Below are 19,538 nucleotides of genomic sequence, written 5' to 3' on the forward strand. Positions count from 1 at the left end.
CTACTAGACAAAAGAAAAACTGGGAAATGGGTATTGGATATCCTTAATGACTCGTCTCCTACAGACAGGAACATTTCACACCCTTTTAGAAAGCAATTTTATATTACCTGATAAATGGAAGAAGTACAAACCTTACAAACCAAACGCTAAACTTCTAAGTATATACCGCAAAAACACATATATTTATAAAGAGAGATGGACAAAGATGTTTCAAGTAGCATTTATAAGAAAATAAAAAGTAAAAATAGCCAAAATATCCATAAATGTCCATTACTTGAAGGACAAATAGTTGCATGTTTAGTGAAATACTATAAAAGGCACAGGAAAGTCAGAAACATAATATTGAGCAAAGTTGTATGTTAGAGCAAAATATAATCTTCCAGCAGTCATTTCACAATTGTTATACTATACACAATATATCTGTTTCTAAGATGACATTTTTCAGTTGGATTCACACAGACTCCAGGATGTAGCTAAAAACTGCTATTTTGTTTCACTTTTGGTCTCAGAATTTGGAAAGCTGAAGTGCTAAATATCTACTTCATTGTTGCCTTTGGCATTCTTGAATTATATTTGATCATGTGACTGCCTACTTCATTCTTATCAGTGTAATAATCAATAACAAACACAGACATATCATCCAGATTGAATTTTAAGATTTAAATAACTGCTTTCAAACACAGGTTCCCATAATAAGCTAACTTGAAGCAAAAACCATATGTGGTTTAGGTATTTAAATCCTGTCATTCAGTTGATGTGTAAGTTTATATATATATTTCTGCAAAAGTAAATTTAATGATGATGATGAATGATACACAAAAATAATTGTTAAGAATTTTTAAATAGCTAAAAAGGAAATAGATTGCCAATATGAATATCAAGGGAACATTAGCTAGAAAACTTTATGGAGGATACTATATATGGTTTGACCAACAAATGTGCATTTAAATTTAAATATAAATTCCAGGCAGAACAATAAAGACTATGTCATGATGTTTGCCAGACTTCCTCCATAAAGAAAAAAACTTTACAGAAACCTTATTTTCTTTTAAATTCTAATTAAGCTATGAGTCTTTCACGTAAAATTTCATTTCAAAAACTTCATATCTGATTAAGAAGAAGTAAAAGCAGAATGGTAAACTTGCCACCCTAATTTTTTCTAAGAAAAACTCTAGAATTATGTACTACACATAATAAAGAATAGAAAGAGCATGAAAAAAAAAAGAAAACGTGAGATTTTCCTCCAGAAAGGCCCATTGAAAGGCAGTGTGTAGCATCATAAATGAGCAGTAGTGATTGCTGGGGCAATTCTGAAATTCACCATGCTTAAGAATGACTACTAAATTTTAATGATAATTTTATAGTATGATTAATTTTTAAACATTTCAGATTTATTCTTATATCCCAGAGGTTCATTTTATAGCATTTTCTAATTCTTGTTTTTAACATTTGCTCACTTGGTATTTAGCAGCACTGTGTACTCAGTGCCTTCTATTTTATCATTAAGGCCCACTGCTTGGGCTTCCTCTTTCAAGGCCAATTAGAAACAAAAGCATTTTCTTTCATCTTTTATATCTGCTTCACCTGGTTCTAAGCTCATAAAGTAAATCTTTACCAGCTTAATTAGACCATGGTCCTTTATTTTCCTACTATTCCTATACAGATAGTAAGTCTGAAGTATAGATGCCAAATTATTCTAGATCCTCCTTGATGTTTTTTTAAGTTTATTTATTTATTAAGAGAGAGAGAGAGAGCATAGGCATGCAAGTTGGGAAGGGGGGGCAGAGGAAGAGAGAGAATCTCAAGCAGAGTCCATGCTAAGCATGGTACTAGACACAGGGCTCAATCTCAAGACATTATGATCATGACCTCAGCCAAAATCAAGAGTTGCACACTTAACCAACTGAGCCACTCAGGCATCCCCCCTCCTTGACTTCTTGAATAAACATGATTCTCTGAGACAAAGTACTTCAAGAACAGGTATGTATGTCCTCTAAACTTTTGGTATTTCAATTTCATTCAGATGTTTCTCTAACAGAAAAAGATAGCACATCATCCTTATTTTAAATAACTCTTTCCAACTGTTCGTTGACAAAATCTACCTCCCCCTTTCAGGTATAAACACAGTCTGGGTCTATGAGCCCTAAAACCTTGGCCCAAACTTATGTAATTAATCAATCCAGATCCCAGTTGTGATGATATGGTGAGGTCTTAGACTTGAGCATATTTAATTCCTAAAGACTGGACTCTCCATTTTTTTCCTCTTAGCTCTCAATATAATTCAAACCAATATTAAGAGAAACTAAACTTGGGGCTTCTCAACCTGACATGAAACACACACTGTTGACCTCCATCCCCCATAATTCTTTCTGCTATTTTAAGTATAAAAATGCAGCATTTCCTTCTTTCTGATGGCTGAATAATATCCTATATATAGATCTCACATCTCCTTTACCCATTCATCAGTTGACACTTAGGTTGTTTCCCTCTCCTGACTCCTGTGAATAATGCTGCAATACACATGAAGGCACAGATGTCTCTTCGATATCCTGTTTTCATCTCTTTTGGATATATATACCCAGAAGTGAACTTATGATACTACTTATCTATGCAATCTTAAAAAGCTAAATTCATAAAACAGAAAGTAGAATCATGGTTACCAGGGACTAGGGGGTGGGGGAAATTGGGAGGTGTTGGTCAAAGGGTATAAACTAGCATTTAGAAGATGAGTAAATTCTGGGGACCCAGTGCACAGCATTATGATTCTATTTAACAATACTATATTACATACTTGAAAGTCACTATGAGACTACATCGATTTTGAATGTTCTCACGACAAACAAGAAAGGATAATCATGTGACATGATGCAGGTGTTAGGAACAGTACAGTGTGAATCATATTACAACATGAGTGTATCTAACTAACATTGCATGCCTTAAATTTACACAATGGTATATGTCAATCATATCTCAAATTTTTAAAAAAATTCCGCACATACACTTGCCTGAGAAAACAGCAAAAGTTTTCTTTTTTCCCCCTTTTCCCCAAAGCACAAATGCTTGGAAAGCTCAAACACTTGGAAGGCTCAGCTTGTTTTGATATAGGCCTTAACTAGGATTAAATAGCTTTTCCCTTTGATCATTTAATCCTTGTGTCAGCAGACCCTGCGTGGTTAAAAGCTAAGCCAGTGTGGGTCAGGATAAGGGCAGCCAGAGTACCCCATTTTTTATGCTTACTGAGGCCTGTCCTGCCTGATCCAGTTAAAAACCTACTAAAATATATACTGCTGCAACCGACTAAGGTCAAAACTCCACATGACATGTAAAAGCATTGAAAGCTGATGCCTTCTGCTCAGGCTGTGCCAGAAATGTGATTTTTTTTTCCTCCCCAAATATCAGGTCAAGATTTCTAACCAAAGATCCAAGATGTTGGGATATTAGGTGTCCAGTGAGTAGCATTCCTATTCACTGTACCCAAGTTAGAAACTAGTTAATAGGCCAAAAAAAATTGAAAGGAAATTAATCACATTACAGTTTTGTTACTGATAAGGCTCAATTGGTGGCAGCTATAGAGGGATTCCTAAAATCCTTTGTGAATTAGATGAACTTAATCTTAAAGGGTCATAAAGAAGCTCAGATATGGCCAAGCCAAGCATACATACAATCCTGAATGACCTGAAACTATAAAACTCCTTTAAAAAAAAGTGTAGGGGGAAAAATCCTTGACAGCAGTCTTGGAATGGTTTTTGGGATCTGACACCAAAAGCATAGGCAACAAAAACAAAAACAAACAAGAAAGACTCTATCACAACCAAAAATTTTCTGCACAGCAAAAGAATCAATACAATGAAAAACAACTTACAGGATGGGAAAAAAATATTTGCAAATAATGTATCTAACCAAGAGTTAATATCCAAAATATAAAAGGAACTCTTACAATGCAATGGCAAAAATGAAACAAAACAAAACACCACCAACAAAAAATCCATAATAACCTGATTATATTTTCCCAAATAGCCAACAAGTATACAAAAAAGCACCTAGGTGGCTCAGTGTGTTATGCATCTGCCTTCGGCTCGGGTCATGATCTCAGGGTCCTGGGATCGAGCCCCACATCAGGCTTCCTGCTCAAGTGGGGAGCCTGCTTCTCCCTCTACCTCTGCCTGCTACTCCCCCTGCCCTCTGGTTCTCTCTGTCAAATAAATTTAAAAATTTAATTTAATTTTTAAAAAGTGCTCGACTTCATTATCCATCAGGGAAATGAAAATCAAAACCACAATAAGGTATCACCTTACACCTGTCAGAATAGCTATCACCAATAATACAAGAGATAACAAGTGTTTGTGAGGATGTGGAGAAAAGAGACCCCTTGTGCACTCTTGGTGAGAATGTAAATTGATACACTCACTATATAAAAGAAAATGGAGGTTCCTCAAAAAATTAAATAGAGGGCAGCCTGGGTGGCTTAGCAGTTTAGCGCTGCCTTCAGCCCAGTGCAGGATCCTGGAGTCCCGGGATCGAGTCCAACGTCAGGCTCCCTTGCATGCTTCTCCCTCTGCCTGTGTCTCTGCCTCTCTCTCTCTCTGTCTCTCATGAATAAATGAATAAAATCTTAAAAAAAATTAAAAAGAGAACTACCATATAACCCAGGAATCCCACTTCTGGATATATATCCAAAGGAAATAAAATCATTATGTCGAAGGGATAACTGTACTCCCATATGCATGGCACCATTATTCACAATAGCCAATATAAGAAAATAACTTAAATGTCCATCAGTGGAGAGAGAGAGAGAGAGAAAGAAAATCTGTTTTTTATACCAAAGGAATATTCTTTAGCCATGAAAAAGAAGGAAATCCTGCCATTTGTGATAATATGGATAAACCTGGGGACACTATGCTAGTGAAATAAGCCAGACAATGAAAGATAATAAATATTTATGATATCACTTATATGTGGAACCTAAAAAAATAACAAATGCTACTCATAGTAACAGAGAATAGTGGCTACCAGAAGCTGAGGCTAGGGCATGGGAGGAAAGGGGAAATAAAAACCAGTAAAAGAAAGTAAAATAGTGATTGTCAGGGCCTGGGGGCAACAGTTATGCGAAGTTACTATTTAACAGGTACAGAGTTTCAGTTTTACAAGATAAAAGATTTTGGAGATGGATGGTGATGATAGTGTCACAATAGTATGCGCATACCTAACACCACCGAACTGTACACTTACAAATGGTTAAGACAGTTAATATTATATTATGTGCAATTTTACCACAGTAAAAAAAATGGGAAAAATGAGAAAGTATTGAAAACTAAAAAGTTGCCAGATGAAATTCTCATTTTATATTTATGAAACATAGTCTTCTATTAATGACATTAGTAAGTGCACTAACTACAAACCTTAGTTTTTGACAGCATGAACACTGCTAAGAATGCTTTGATGAGAAAAGAAGTTTTTGAACTCAAAACCTTCAGAAATTGTAAAAAGAGAATAAAAGTATACCATTTGGGGGGGGAGGCATGAAATTTTAGTAAAGAAAAGCCATTCTTAGAATAGTGAATTTGGGAAACTGAACTTTTGGTTAAACATCTTCCAGAAAATTGATATTTGGCCATTTGGACCTCATCCTCACCCTGTGTTGTTTCAGCAACACATACCTCTATCACTTCCTCAAGGAGGTTCAGCTCCTCTTGCTTTTCCCTCCATCCAAAATTGTCTTTCTCCTTTTACACCTAAAAAGTTTCTATGCATCCTTCAAGTCACAGTGAGTAACTCAGAGCCTGTATTATTAATTTTCTTTTTTTAAAAGATTTTATTTATTTATTTACTCATTAGAGACAGAAAGAGAGACAGAGCCATAAGCAGATGGAGAAGCAGGCTCCCTGCGGGGAGCCTGATGCAGGACTTGATCCCGGGACCCTGGGATCACAACCTGAGCCAAAGGCAGATGCTCATCTCTGAGCCACCCAGGCGCCCTGTATTATTAATTTTCAATACAAGAAAATGACATAGTAAATGTTAAAACATCATAAAGTAGGGATCCCTGGGTGGCGCAGCGGTTTGGTGCCTGCCTTTGGCCCAGGGCGCGATCCTGGAGACCCGGGATCGAATCCCACGTCGGGCACCCGGTGCGTGGAGCCTGCTTCTCCCTCTGCCTGTGTCTCTGCCTCTCTCTCTCTCTCTCTCTCTGTGACTATCATAAATAAATAAAAATTTAAAAAAAACATCATAAAGTATACTAAAATGTAATGAACCAATAAGGATGCATTTTCAGAAAGTATGGCAAACTTTTATTTTTTTAATTTTTTTATGGCAAACTTTTAATACCTTTATTATATAAAAATATGTAAACATACATAGTATATATATACATATAAGACTGTAAGAAACACAATGTGCCAAATTTAAACATCATTTAAAAACAGGAGAGTAACCTAAAAGAATATGTGGGTGACTAATAACTTTTAAAAACCATTCAATTGGGGCACCTGGGTGGCTCAGTTGGTTAAGTGTCCGCCTTCAGCTCAGGTCATGATCCCAGGGTCCTCTGATCAAGCCTCAGGCTCCCTGCTCAATGGGGAGCCTGATTCTCCCTCTCCACCACTTGTACCCTCTCTCTCTCTCTCTCTCTCTCTCTCTCGCTCTCGCTCTCATTCTCACTCTCTCTCAAATAAAATCTTTTAAAAAAACCTATTCAATCTTGCTATTTGATCAAAGATATATGTTGGCAAACCGAACTTCAATTAAAAAAATAGAATAAAATCCAACCCTTTCAAAAAAAAAAAAAAAGATCAATGAGACTCTAGTTTCTTCTATTAACAAATAATTTGTAAAATGTTCACATTAATGCAGGTGACAGTACAGTGAGAAAGACATTTTGATACACTGTAGTAGGAATGTAAGAGACTGGTAAAAGCAATTTGCTAATATATATCAAGTGTCTGAAAAAAAAATCCTAACCAGTGATTGAGTTATTTGACTTGCAAGAATCTGTTCAAAAAGAAAAATAAATAAATGAACAGGGCACTATTGGTAATAGTGAAAAACTGAAAATGGTCCAAATGAATACTCTTCAGAGTCACAAAGCAAAATCTGTACAGAAATTCAGCTTTCTGTAAATCTTACATTGTAGAAAAAATTAAACAAAGGGACACTGGGGCGACATTCACCCAGACTTCATTTTTAGTATATGGATTACCAATTACTTAAAATACTGTAATCACAATTTAGACATTTCTGACTGGTGGGCCTTGAAGTATTTTTAAAGGCAGGGAGTGGGGGAGCTTAACTATTCTAATAGGCTTTATGAGTGATTTCAGGTTTAATTTAAGGAAGTATTGGTTTAGAAAGTATTGGTTAGTTATCCAACAGCTGGACAGCTTCTCTAGAAATCAATATCGAAATATAGGAAGGGGGTAGAGAATTTTATATTCAATCTCTTAATATTAGTCTAAATGGTTAGACTGAGAAATACTTCATGAGCAGTAGGAAAGCAATATAAATTCCAATTAATTTATAGATTATTACATCAATGCATTGATACTTTATATGAATATGCCAATGCAATTTACTCCAAATAGTTCTTTTTTCTGCAGAAATAAAATATCTTCCATTTGGAAAAAAAGCTTAAAATAATTACACAAAAAGAAGAACAAAGTTGGAAATATCACAATCCCAGATTTCAAGATATACTACAAAGCTGTAGCAATCAAAATAGTATAGTACTGGCACAAAAAAAGACACATAGATAAATGGAACAGAATAGAGAACCCAGAATAAACCCATGGTCAATTAATCTATGACGAAAGAGGCAAGGATATGCAATGGGAAAAGACAGCCTCTTCAACAGATGGTGTTGGGAAAACTGGACAGCTATGTGCAAAAGGATAAAACTGGACCACTTTCTTATACCATACACAAAAGTAAACTCAAAATGAAGTAAAGACTTAAATGTGAAACGTGAAACCATAAAACTCCTAGAAGAAAACATAGGCAGTAATTTCTTTGACATTATCTGTAGAAAAATTTTTCTAGATATGTCTCCTAAGGCAAGGGAGATAAAAGCAAAATTAAACTATTGGGACTACACCAAAATAAAAAGCTTTGCACAGAGAAGGAAACCATCAACAAAATGAAAAGGCAGTGTACTGAATGGGAAAAGATATTTGCAAATGATATATCTGATGAGGGCTTAATATCCAAAATATATCAAGAACTTACACAACTCAACACCACAAAAACAATCCCAATTGAAAATGGGCATAGGACCTGAATAGACATTTTTCCAAGACATATAGGGAGCCAACAGATACATGAAAAGATCCTCAACATCGCTCATCATCAGAGAACTGCAAATCAAAACCACAAGGAAATCACTCTATACCTGTCAGAACAGCTACAATCAAAAATCTAAGAAATAACAAGAGTTGGTGAGGATGTGGAGAAAAAGGAACTCTTTTGTGCACTGTTGGTGGGAATGCAAACTAGCGTAGCCACTGTAGAAAACAGTATGGAGGTGCCTCAAAAAAATTGAAAACAGAATTACCATATGACCCAGTAATTCTACTACTGAATGTTTATCCCAAGAGAACAGAAATATCCATTTGAAAAGATAAATGCACTCCTATGTTTACTGCAGCATTATTTACAATAGCCAAGATATGAAAGCAACCCAAGTATCCATAGTCAGGTGAATGGATAAAGAAACCGTGCTGTTTGTGAATATATATGTGTGTAAGTGTGTATACATATTATAAAATATACAATGAAATATTACTTTGCCACTTAAAAGAATGAGATCTTGCCGTTTTCAACAACATGGATGGACCTAGAGATTATAGCTCTAGCGAAATAAGTCAGGAAAAGATGAATACCATATGATTTCACTCATTTGTGGAATTTAAGAAACAAAACAAAGAAAGAAAATGATAGAGAAACAAATATCCTGATTCTTAAATACAGAGACAAACTTTTGGTAGCCAGAGGGGAGGTTGGTGAGTGGAGAGGAGAAATAAAGAAGATCAAGAGTACATTGATCTTGATGAGCAATGAATAATGTATAGAATTTTTTATTCATTATATTGTACACCTGAAATTAACATAATACTGTATGTTAATTATACTTCAGTTTTAAAAAGATAAGCAAATAGTTAAGGGTATATATATACTCTAACCACAGAAAGACTAAGGGAAACCTACACATCACACATTCCATAACCTTGGTAGACAATGTCTTTATTTCTTTAGAACTCATCTTAAATCTAACGTCCACTGCACATCCTACAGTGTTGCCCGTAAATTCAGTCTTGGTTAGTATTGGGAATCCCTGAAACCTTCCCCCTTCCATGGCTGCTTCCAACACAGCATTGTATCAAGTTTCCAGAATGACGATTAGGAAAGTCTCTGTTTATTGGTCCACATGCTGAGATACCAACAGTCCAAGTCAGCATGGCCTCTTGGTGTTGCACAGCTTCACCGTGTCTAGCACTTAGGATGCATGAAACTTGATAGAAGCTGTAGCCAGGGCACAGGGATCAGCTTCCCTATTTGTACCACGTAGTCATTTTCCTTCAAGAGTACCAAAACTGCTGTTAATAAGTCCCACCACTCAGATAGATTCCATCCTCAATTTCCTTCCTGCATCTCCTTCTGCTGCTTCCAAAATCTGTCTTCCCTCTTCCCTCTTTTCAAGAAGCTTAGTCTTCAGAAAAACAAAAGCCAAGAAGTTTGCTGTGTTTCCGTGTTTCCTATTTATAGAAACCTTCCATGAGTTAAGGAACCAAATACTGACTTATCCTAGAACAGAGGAGTAAAACATGAAGAGAAGAAAGCATAAGCTAATAACTCAATAGCTTTAACAGCATTATTTCTATGGCTGTTTCTGTTTGAGTGCTATATACATATTTTGTATAATACCAGCTTTAATAAAAAGAATTCTTATATAATTGAAGGATAATGGTATTTTCCTCCAAAAAGTTTAGATTATACACTAAAGAAATAGTAATAGCTCTGAAAGTCTTAATACGATATCCGATATGTTTTGTAGAAGATGAAATGATGTCACATGATCTCTCTACCTGAAAGTAAAACAAGTATAGCTAATTCCTTATTTCTGGGATTATCTCCAACCTCCCTCACCCTTTATTTGATTATTTGATTGGCTTCCATGTTTGGACATTAATAAAGCAGACTTTACACGTTCATTTCTGTGGAGCTGTGTCTGGCTCACTTCACCCACAAGTAAAATGCCACCAATTCTATCCCCAGAGGGACCAGTTAATTTGTTCTGTCTCCATTGCCACAGACTGTACCATTCACCCCAATCAGCCATTCTATAGTCAGCATCATTGGCCACAGGAAGTAATGAACCAGAGAAGAAGATAGAACAGGAGAGGGGAAAAAAAATCCCCCAAAGCATGATGCATTTCCCAGTAGAGTAGTGTTGGTATCAATCCAATGACAGAGCTCCCTTTTGTTAACTCCCAGCACAGATCACATCAGTCAATCCAAACTAAGTATCTCAACAGTATTCCAGAAAAAAATACTTCTATAAGTAAAAATTTGCAATTCTATTTTGAAGTCTCTTTTGAATTTATAGAAAACTCAGACATTACATTGACAGAAACAATTCAGACCCTGGAAGTTGAGGTTAACGTTATTTACACAGCAGGAAAACCAAATGTCATTCTGTGAAGTGCTTGGTTCCACAGCAGCAATGTTGGAATTCCTTTCCCATCTCCCCACAGAGAGGAGATAGGATTCCAGGTCCTCTCCAGTCCCACAGATTGAGTCAAAACATCATTAAAAGTGCCCAAGAATGTTTGATTGAAATATTTCAAGAAGTTTTGCCTTTCCAATATTTTATTTCACATTTAGATAGAAAATGTATCTTATGAATAGAGATCGGTTAAAATGATGTATGTCTTCTATAAAAACAGAAATAGTGCTAGTAATTTTGCTTATACTTGCAACATAAAGATTTAGAAATACATTTTCATTGTTCAAATTCTGCTTTCGCACATGATTTCTGGAAACAATCTGTTTTATCTTTACATAATTAGAATTACAGGTTAACTATTTTCTGACTAACCGTTTTTCACTAGATAACTTTCATCATCAGTGGTGGTTAACTAAAAGTAATTTGCTAATTTAAAAATTACTCATTCTTTAAATTGTTGTTGTTTTTTTTAAAGATTTACTTATTCGAGAAGCAAGTATGTGAGTAGGGGAAGGGGCAGAGGAGAGGGAGAGAATCTTCAAGCAGACTCCCTACTGAGTGTGGAACTTGACTGGGGGCTTGATCTCAGGGCCTGGAGATCATGACCTGAGCTGAAACCAAGAGTCAGACACTTAACTGACTGAGCCACCCAGGTGCCCCAAGAATTACTCATTTTTTTTAAAAAGTCCTTTATTTTAATGCATCTGCCTGAGGATTGGTATCATTTAATAAAATGCCTTCTTTTTTAGTGTCCCAAAGACAAAATGTCTTAAACTATGTTGAACTTCAAATTTCAGATGAGGCAGCATTTTCTTGAGCTAATTATCCAAGTTCCTTCTTTGTTGAATGGTACAAAGTGTCTCTAAAACTACCAGGAAGGTATTTTTACATAACTGGGATAACTTGTTGCTTTCATTAAATGTTCCCTCACCTCACTTTATTTTAACTGCAAGTTTAACAGTTACTGTAATATTAAAAAGTTCTTGGATCTTGTTACTTTATCACCTAAGACTCATTATTTTAATACAGAGGAAAAAAGATTTAGCAGGTTCTTTTTCTCTTACTAACATGTAAAGTTTGCTATCTAGTCATTTAAGAGTGGATCCTCAGCTTGTCGGTGATATGCATTTGAATTCATATTATTTCTGTTCTACAGCAGTTTTGGAAAACATGTAATATGCCACTGACTGTTATATTTTTAGATGACATAACATAGCCATCAAAATTAATATTAAGTAATGACTAAATACTATGCTATGTAAACTTCATGAGATCATTTTCACATTAAATGTGAAAAAAAATTAAAGTGCCCAGGAAAATTATACTCTGGGTGACTTTCCCCACTCTGAACCACACACAGATTTTGTTCATTAATCCAAGAGACTAAATCCACCTGGTTGCCATTTTTAGGGAGATGCTAAAGGTGGGCAAGAGCTTCCATATGAATCCACAGAGCATCTTGACTGAGATATATACCCTAAGTCGTCATGGAATAATATTTTCCAAAACACTTCCTTCTCAGTCTTCCAGTTACATTTGGAAGATCCCCCAAATATCTCCTGGGAAATATTTACACAGTTTAGGCTGTTTCTTATCACTAATAACCACTGTATGTTCATAAGAGTCATTCTTTCTCAATTGTATGACCCCAGTATTAATGCTGTTAAATGTGGGCATTAGTTTCCTTAGAATTAATCTTCGTTAAATTACATACTTAAATGCAGTGGAATGGGAGGACTGCAAACAAATGAAGAAAAAAAATCAAAAGAAAAAATAAAAAGCAACAACAACAAAAAAACAAGCTCTCTAATGCTGGTAGCAGCTTTTGTGTCTTTTCCTCTCAGACAAGATAGCTCCTGTGTTAACCATTTCCGAGATGCTTCCCTTCTTGGCTGTATGCCTGTTCAGCTTCCCTACAAGTGCAAGATTCATTAGTGTCACCTAACATTTCCCCTATGGTAGCCAGTGACAGATTGGGCAGCTAGCAAATGTTGCTCTCATCACTGAGAGAAAAACATGAAATCAATCCTGTGCTAAAATGCATCTTTCAATAAATATTTTGGAGACTAGACAACTCTTTTGTTATAAAACCTGTGGCTAATTTTAATAGGATTAAAAAGAGCACCCTACACAAATAGACATTACAATATAATAAATCATTTATGTTACTTCATCTAGGATGGAGAGTGGTAGGAAATTACAGTCTGAAGCAGTTTTATTTTACCATTGATGGTCAGATATTTAAGGCAAACTATCTTGCAATTCTCTAAAACCAAATATTAACAAACAGGTTATATACCTGCTGTGACAATACTAAGGTGTGATGCTTTTCGATGGAATGAGGTATATGCTCAAGCAAATGATGAGATTCTCCATCACATACACATTCATACTTACATTTAGAAGCCTCTGGATGCTATCTGCAGTTCTAATAATTAAAGGAATCATGAAGCTTCAAGTCCAAGGTGTAGGAATAGCACCCATATGGGTTAAGCAAGGCAAGAGACAGTCCTGAGGCAGTGTGTTATTCAATGTCTGGCTCTGTGTGATTACAGGAGATACATGCAGTCACATTACCTGTTATCATTATCAAATGACAGCAGAGATTAGGGATTTGGGTTTACGGTAAAGGAAAATTCACCTCTACAAACTGCAAGTCTATTATGATTTCCTTGGGAATTTCTTAACTTTTATATAGCACAGAAAGTGAAATCATCTCTACTTTGCCCCTTTAAAAATCTTCAGAGGCTCCTCATATCTCCATGAGCACCACACTTAAGAAGCCATCCTGAAAAAAATTCTCAAGTTCCTTCCATGTTATAGCAGCTGACAAAAAGCAGAAAAATTCATTTACAATGAAGCAATGGTTCATGCCACTTCTTATTCACAATGAAATTCAGGCACTTGGAAGGAACAGCATATAGAAGAGTTATGTGTTGAACTTTGTCTCTTTCAATTAGCCTTTGAGATATGAGGGTTTAAAATCAAATAAATACATTCTTCAATGTATTTCTCTCCTCAAAGAAAACATATAAAAAGAAATCAAACTTAATCTTCCCTTTCAAACAAGCTTCTCCATCTCGACTTCTATAAAGCAGAGAGCTACGATTCTCTCAATTATACAAGCTCAAAGGCTCAAAGTCATCTTTCATTTTTCAGATTGGTCATGCACTGGGCTAGGATCTGGGGATATAAAGTAGAGGTTTCCTTCCATCAAAGAAAACCACACTTTGGTAGCCAGGCACCAAGATGTTCCCCCAACAATTCTCTCCTCCTGGTATCCACACCCTTGTAAACTCCTCTTCCACTTTGAGTTAAGGTTGACCTATGTGGCCAGTAGGATATTGTAAAAGTAACAGTGTGAGGCTACTGAAGCTGGGTTATAAAAGACATTATAGCTTCTGCCTTATACTCTTCAGTTACTCACTCCAGGGGAAGCCAGCCACCAAGATGTGAAGGGACACTAGTAGGCTTAGGGAGAAACTGATATGGAGAGCAACTGTAGCCTCCTGCCAGCAGCCGGCACTGCCTTGACAGCCCTGTGAATGCATCACCTTGGCGGTGAATGATCCGATCCCACTCAAGCCTTCAGATAGCTGTAGCCTTGGCTGACATCTGCCCATAACCTCATGAGACACCCCAAGCCAGACCTCCCCTCCAGTCCACCCAGACTAATCACTCCCAAATTCCTGATCCCTGAGAATTGTGAGAGATAATAAATATTATTGCTTTATGGCAGTAAGTTTGGGGAGTAATTTGTTACACACCTCCCTTATCACCATTTGATCAGCTGCCAAATATTAAAAACAGTACCTCCATATATCACATGATTCCTTCTTTTTCATTCCCTTCCACTAAAGCCCTGGTTCAGAACTTTGTCATCTCTCACTTATACTACCACACTTGCTTCCTAAATGGCAACGATGAGCCTAGCCTTGAATTTCTTCATGAAACCGCTGAATGAATGTGCTAAAATCATAGTTTTATTTCACTCCTCTGATCAAAAGTTCTGAATAGTTGTCCATTTCCAAAATTGATTCCCAGTTCTTTATCCTTAAAATTTAAAGGGATTATAGTGTATATAATCTTCTATTGCTGCTTACCTTCCATATTATTATATATTTGCCCAATGCCAGAGCCAAACTGACTGTAAGTCCTATCTCTGTGCCTCTTCATAGGTTCTTCCCTCCACAAGCAGGCCTTCCTTTTCCATTGCTAATTACCAAAGCATGAATCAAATGGTTCTTTCATGGAGTCATCCGTGAAAGTGTCCCTAATATCTCCCAGGGTCGCCTTTATTGAGATAGGGTGGGGGGAGCTACAATTTCCTTCACATCTTCTGTACTTCTTTCTTGTTTCTGTGCATTTTCAATGCTTTTTCTGACTGCTATTCTCCATTCGTCCTATCATAGACCATGCTGGACCTCACCTGTTTCCCTTCATTCTGCCCAGAATATGTAACAAACAAACAGCTCCCCGCAGCATATGCTTTAAAAAAAAAAGATTTTATTTATTTATTCATAAGAGACACACAGAGAGAGAGGCTGAGACACAGGCAGAGGGAGAAGCAGGCTCCCTGCAGGGAGCCTGATGCGGGACTTGATCCCAGGACCCTGGGATTGCGACCTGAGCCGAAGGCAGATGTGCAACCGCTGAACCACCCAGGCATCCCCCTGGAGCAGACTCTCAATAAAAGTTTGAGGTAATTAAGGAGGATGACTGAATAGTAGGAAACACTATTGGATAATGTTTATCACACCCTAAGACATATTTCTGTTTTCCTTTCCATCAACATAAGTTCATGTTTTCTTACCAAGACTTGGTTTAACACCTTCTTTTACTCTCTCAGACCCCTTTACATTCCCATCACATCCCACACTTCCTCTCCTCTCATAATTAAGAGTAATAACAATTCAAACGTCTCTTGGCTTACCTTAGATTCCACCTATTTCCTGAGAAATTTTATATTTCACAACTAACAGATCAAATCTGTGCAATCAGAATGATTGGAGAATAAAAGGGTAATTTGAGAAACATGTTGCCACTCTTTGAAAATAATTAAGCATAATAGCTTATTATTCCCAGGGAAAGACATTTTGCTTTATACTACATGAGCTTTCATTACTTTTTAAAAATCTCTCATCTCATCCTGAACTTGGGCACTCTTGAATCAAAAATAGCATTTTTCCAAGTCCCTTTAGTCTTTCTTATGACAAACATTTATTGGTTGCCATCTGTATATGAGGTGTTATCCTGAGTCACAGTATCCAATGAGGTCAGACTTTGCACATGGATACCTGACTAGATCTAAGTTAACTCAGCCATTTCTCTTTACTCCAAAGCTTCAGGGACTCCACTGTCCCTGACACTCTAGTTCTTGAATATCTTCCACTGATCACCTGCCTAATGAAGCTCCCTCCCATAGGGCTAAGCTGAGACCCACGGCAATCACTTCCCACTCCATCTTGGACAAATTCTCTGGATCTTGACCACATATGAGTGCCTGGATCATGATAGGAAATCTTTCATTAACTCTGGTGCCAACTTCCAACTTTTTCTCCTTGCTTCTTGTGAATCCGCCATCAAACAGGACTTTAACAATCACTTTACCAGTATTTAACCCAAATCAAGAAGATTCTAGTTGTTCCACCAACAAATCCAAATTCATTCAGGAGGTCACTTAAGGTCTTCTGGTGGATTTTCAGTTTTGTTTCTAGGATTCTCTTTTCAGGCCTCTGTACTTTAGCCTTCTTTCTTCCCCAGCATAGCTTTCTGCTGGAATATCGTTAACATTCTGCTGAGCCTCTGACAAACTTTTCCATCCTTGTATTTCTGGAATCCCACCACTGCCTTATTTGTGTAGGAGAGAGGTCATATCTTTTGAGGATAGAATCAGCATTCTATTTGAAATCACCCCTCCCATAAAATAGTATTTCTCCAAAACTAGACAGATGTGCACAAGATGTGTATGTTATATTAGCCACTTAAATATGGATACAGATGGGTGTTTAATAAAATGCATGTGAAAGTTGCTAATTATGATAAAATGGAGAGCTGAATAACAAATTAGAAAAGTCAATATCAAGACCTATACTCATCAATAAATAAATTTCACCAATGTGGTTTAACATTCATTATAACTATTTTTCCAAGGTATGAACCACTATAGAGATATGATTACTTCACTTCTGTGGGATCAGTGAAATGGGAAAGAACCTTCATGTCTATGCTCCCTGGAAATATCCAGGAGGCCTTTGAGTCAAGGAAAAAGGATGAGGTAAAGTTTTTGTGGAAAGGTATTTCAGTTTTACAAAGCATAATATGTTAGAAGACAGATTTTAACCCACACCTACCCTATCTCAGCACTGTCCCAATACAAAGACCATTCTGAAAGGGTGTAATCCCCCCCAAATGGGGCTTCTTTGCCTTAGCATACTAATTTCATAACTTATAGCTGCCTAGTATCTGAAATTGGAAAATTAATATGTACTATAATTTTGGTTAGATATACCTTGTCTTTGTCCGTAAAAAAAAAAAAAAAAAAAACAAGAATGTAATTTATTAGTATTTTATAAAGACAACAAAGAGGAATGTAGAAACACAATTCAAAACTGAGCCAAGTACACTGAAAACTATAAAACACTGCTGGAAGAAATTAGATGGACATTAGGCCTGAGAGAAGGGGATAATGTGGAGTGATTGCTTAATGGATGCAATATTAGCTTTTGGAGTGATAAATATTTTCTGGAACAAGATAGTGGTGATGGTTGCACACATCGTGAAGGTACCAAATGTTACTGGATTTTACTCTTTCAAATGGTTAAAATGGTAAATGCATAAATTTTACTACATTAACAAAAGAGACAGATCCTTATGTAACTATATAGAAAGTAGCTTATGTTATATTGTCTTTAAAAAGCAAGTTACAGAAATGTATATGTAGCATGATGGGGCACAGATGCATTCATTTGTGTAAATTTAGAATACTTCTCAAGTTTTAGTTAAGATAATGCTAGCTGTTTTAACAGATAAGTCCCCATAGCTCATTGGCTTAAGGCAATTGAAGTAAATGCATTGCTCATGCAAAATTCAAAATGTGTTGTTCTATTGTAAGCAAAAGAAGGTTGGCACCTTCTAAACAGTGATTCAGGGTTCTTCAAGATGTGACTCTTCCATCTTCAATATGGTGGTTTCTATCAAACTGCTAAGGGAAGAACACGAAAGCATACACATGGGAGTTTTTGTGGATCTGGCCAAAAAGTGTAGCAGCATACCACTTAGGATCACAGTTCATTGGTCAAAATGCAGTGGCATGGCAACATCTGACTATAAAGGAGACTGCTAAATAGAGTCTAGCTTGTTGCCTAGGAAGAAGAAAGAACAGGTTTAGTGAACAGTGAGTTAACCACTTACGCAAATATTCAAGAATATATTAACTGACTTTACCTTTGGGAATTGAGTCAGAGAAGAGTGGAGGAGATTCTTACTCTCCACTCAATCACTTTCTACCTATTTTGAATTATCTTTAAGGAGCATGACTGTTAAGGGCTGAATTATGGCCCTCTCCCTCAAAATTCATATGTTAATGCCTTAACCCCCAGTACCTCAGAATGTGACTATATTTGAAGGTAGGCCCTTTTAAAAAGTGATTAAGGTGATGGGAGAGGGGAACACTTGGTGCCTCAGTTGGTTTAGCGTCCAACTCTTGATTTTGGCTCAGGTTGTGATCTCGGGGTTGTGGAATTGAGCCCTGCTTGGACTTCACACTCAGTCAGGAGTCTACTTGAGCTTCTGTCTCTCCCTTTCCTCCTCCCCCAACCCCACTTATGCTCTCCAACTCTTTCTAAAATAAATAAACAAAATCTTTAAAGAAGTGATGAAGGTAAAATGAGGCCATTAGGGTGGGCCTTAATCCAATCAGATTGGACATTTGGACACATGGAGGAGAGACTGTGTGAGAACACAGAGAAGGCAACCATCTGTAAGCCAAGGAGAGAGGACTGAAAAGAAACCAAACCTGCCAATTCCTTGATTTTAGACTTTCAGCCTCCAGAACTGCAATAAAGGAATTTCTGGTTGTTTAAGCCAACCCAGTCTGTGATACTTTGTTATAGCAGCCCTAGAAAACTAATATGATAGTATATTTTCATAATAAAATAAAAATTAAACCTTAATAGGATTACCTAAGTTCCATTTTCAAAAGTGAGAGGAAAAAGCCTTCCTATATCCCAATATCAAAATCTCTTCCTTTTCCAGTAAGTGCCTAAAATACGCTTTAATGGTTTTACATAAAAAGGTTTACAAGCCACAGTTTAACAACACCCAGAAAAAGTACATCGCTTTCTAAGAACAATTAAGTTTCAAGTTAACCGGAAAATTAATTGGCTAACTTGGATTCTGACAATGGCCATGTACTACACTCAATTACCGTGTTACAAAATTTCCAGAGATGGAAAATTCAATCCTTTTGTGCTTTTTACTACTTTTTAATTTTTCTGGCTTTTATTGTAAATACTGAGTATCATTATGACCAGAAGTAGAAATTTTTGTGTCCTCTGCATACAACCATTAGTTGAGCAACAAGCAAAAATGTGGCTGTCAACAAATACTTATTAAGTAATCACCACATCAAATATACAAGCCAAGGGAGATTCTGTATATCATTGATACACAATTAATGCAGATTTTATATACATGCAACAAATCGCAAATTGATGCCAGTGTAACCCCACTGTGGCAGGTGTGACAACCACTAACTACTTCCTGGGATATGGAGAAGACTAAGGTATTGTCTTCCGGATTTTCTTCTTCCCTTGCTCTG

Source organism: Vulpes lagopus, chromosome X (genome assembly GCF_018345385.1).
Source record: "Vulpes lagopus strain Blue_001 chromosome X, ASM1834538v1, whole genome shotgun sequence".
NCBI classification, from domain to species: domain Eukaryota; kingdom Metazoa; phylum Chordata; class Mammalia; order Carnivora; family Canidae; genus Vulpes; species Vulpes lagopus.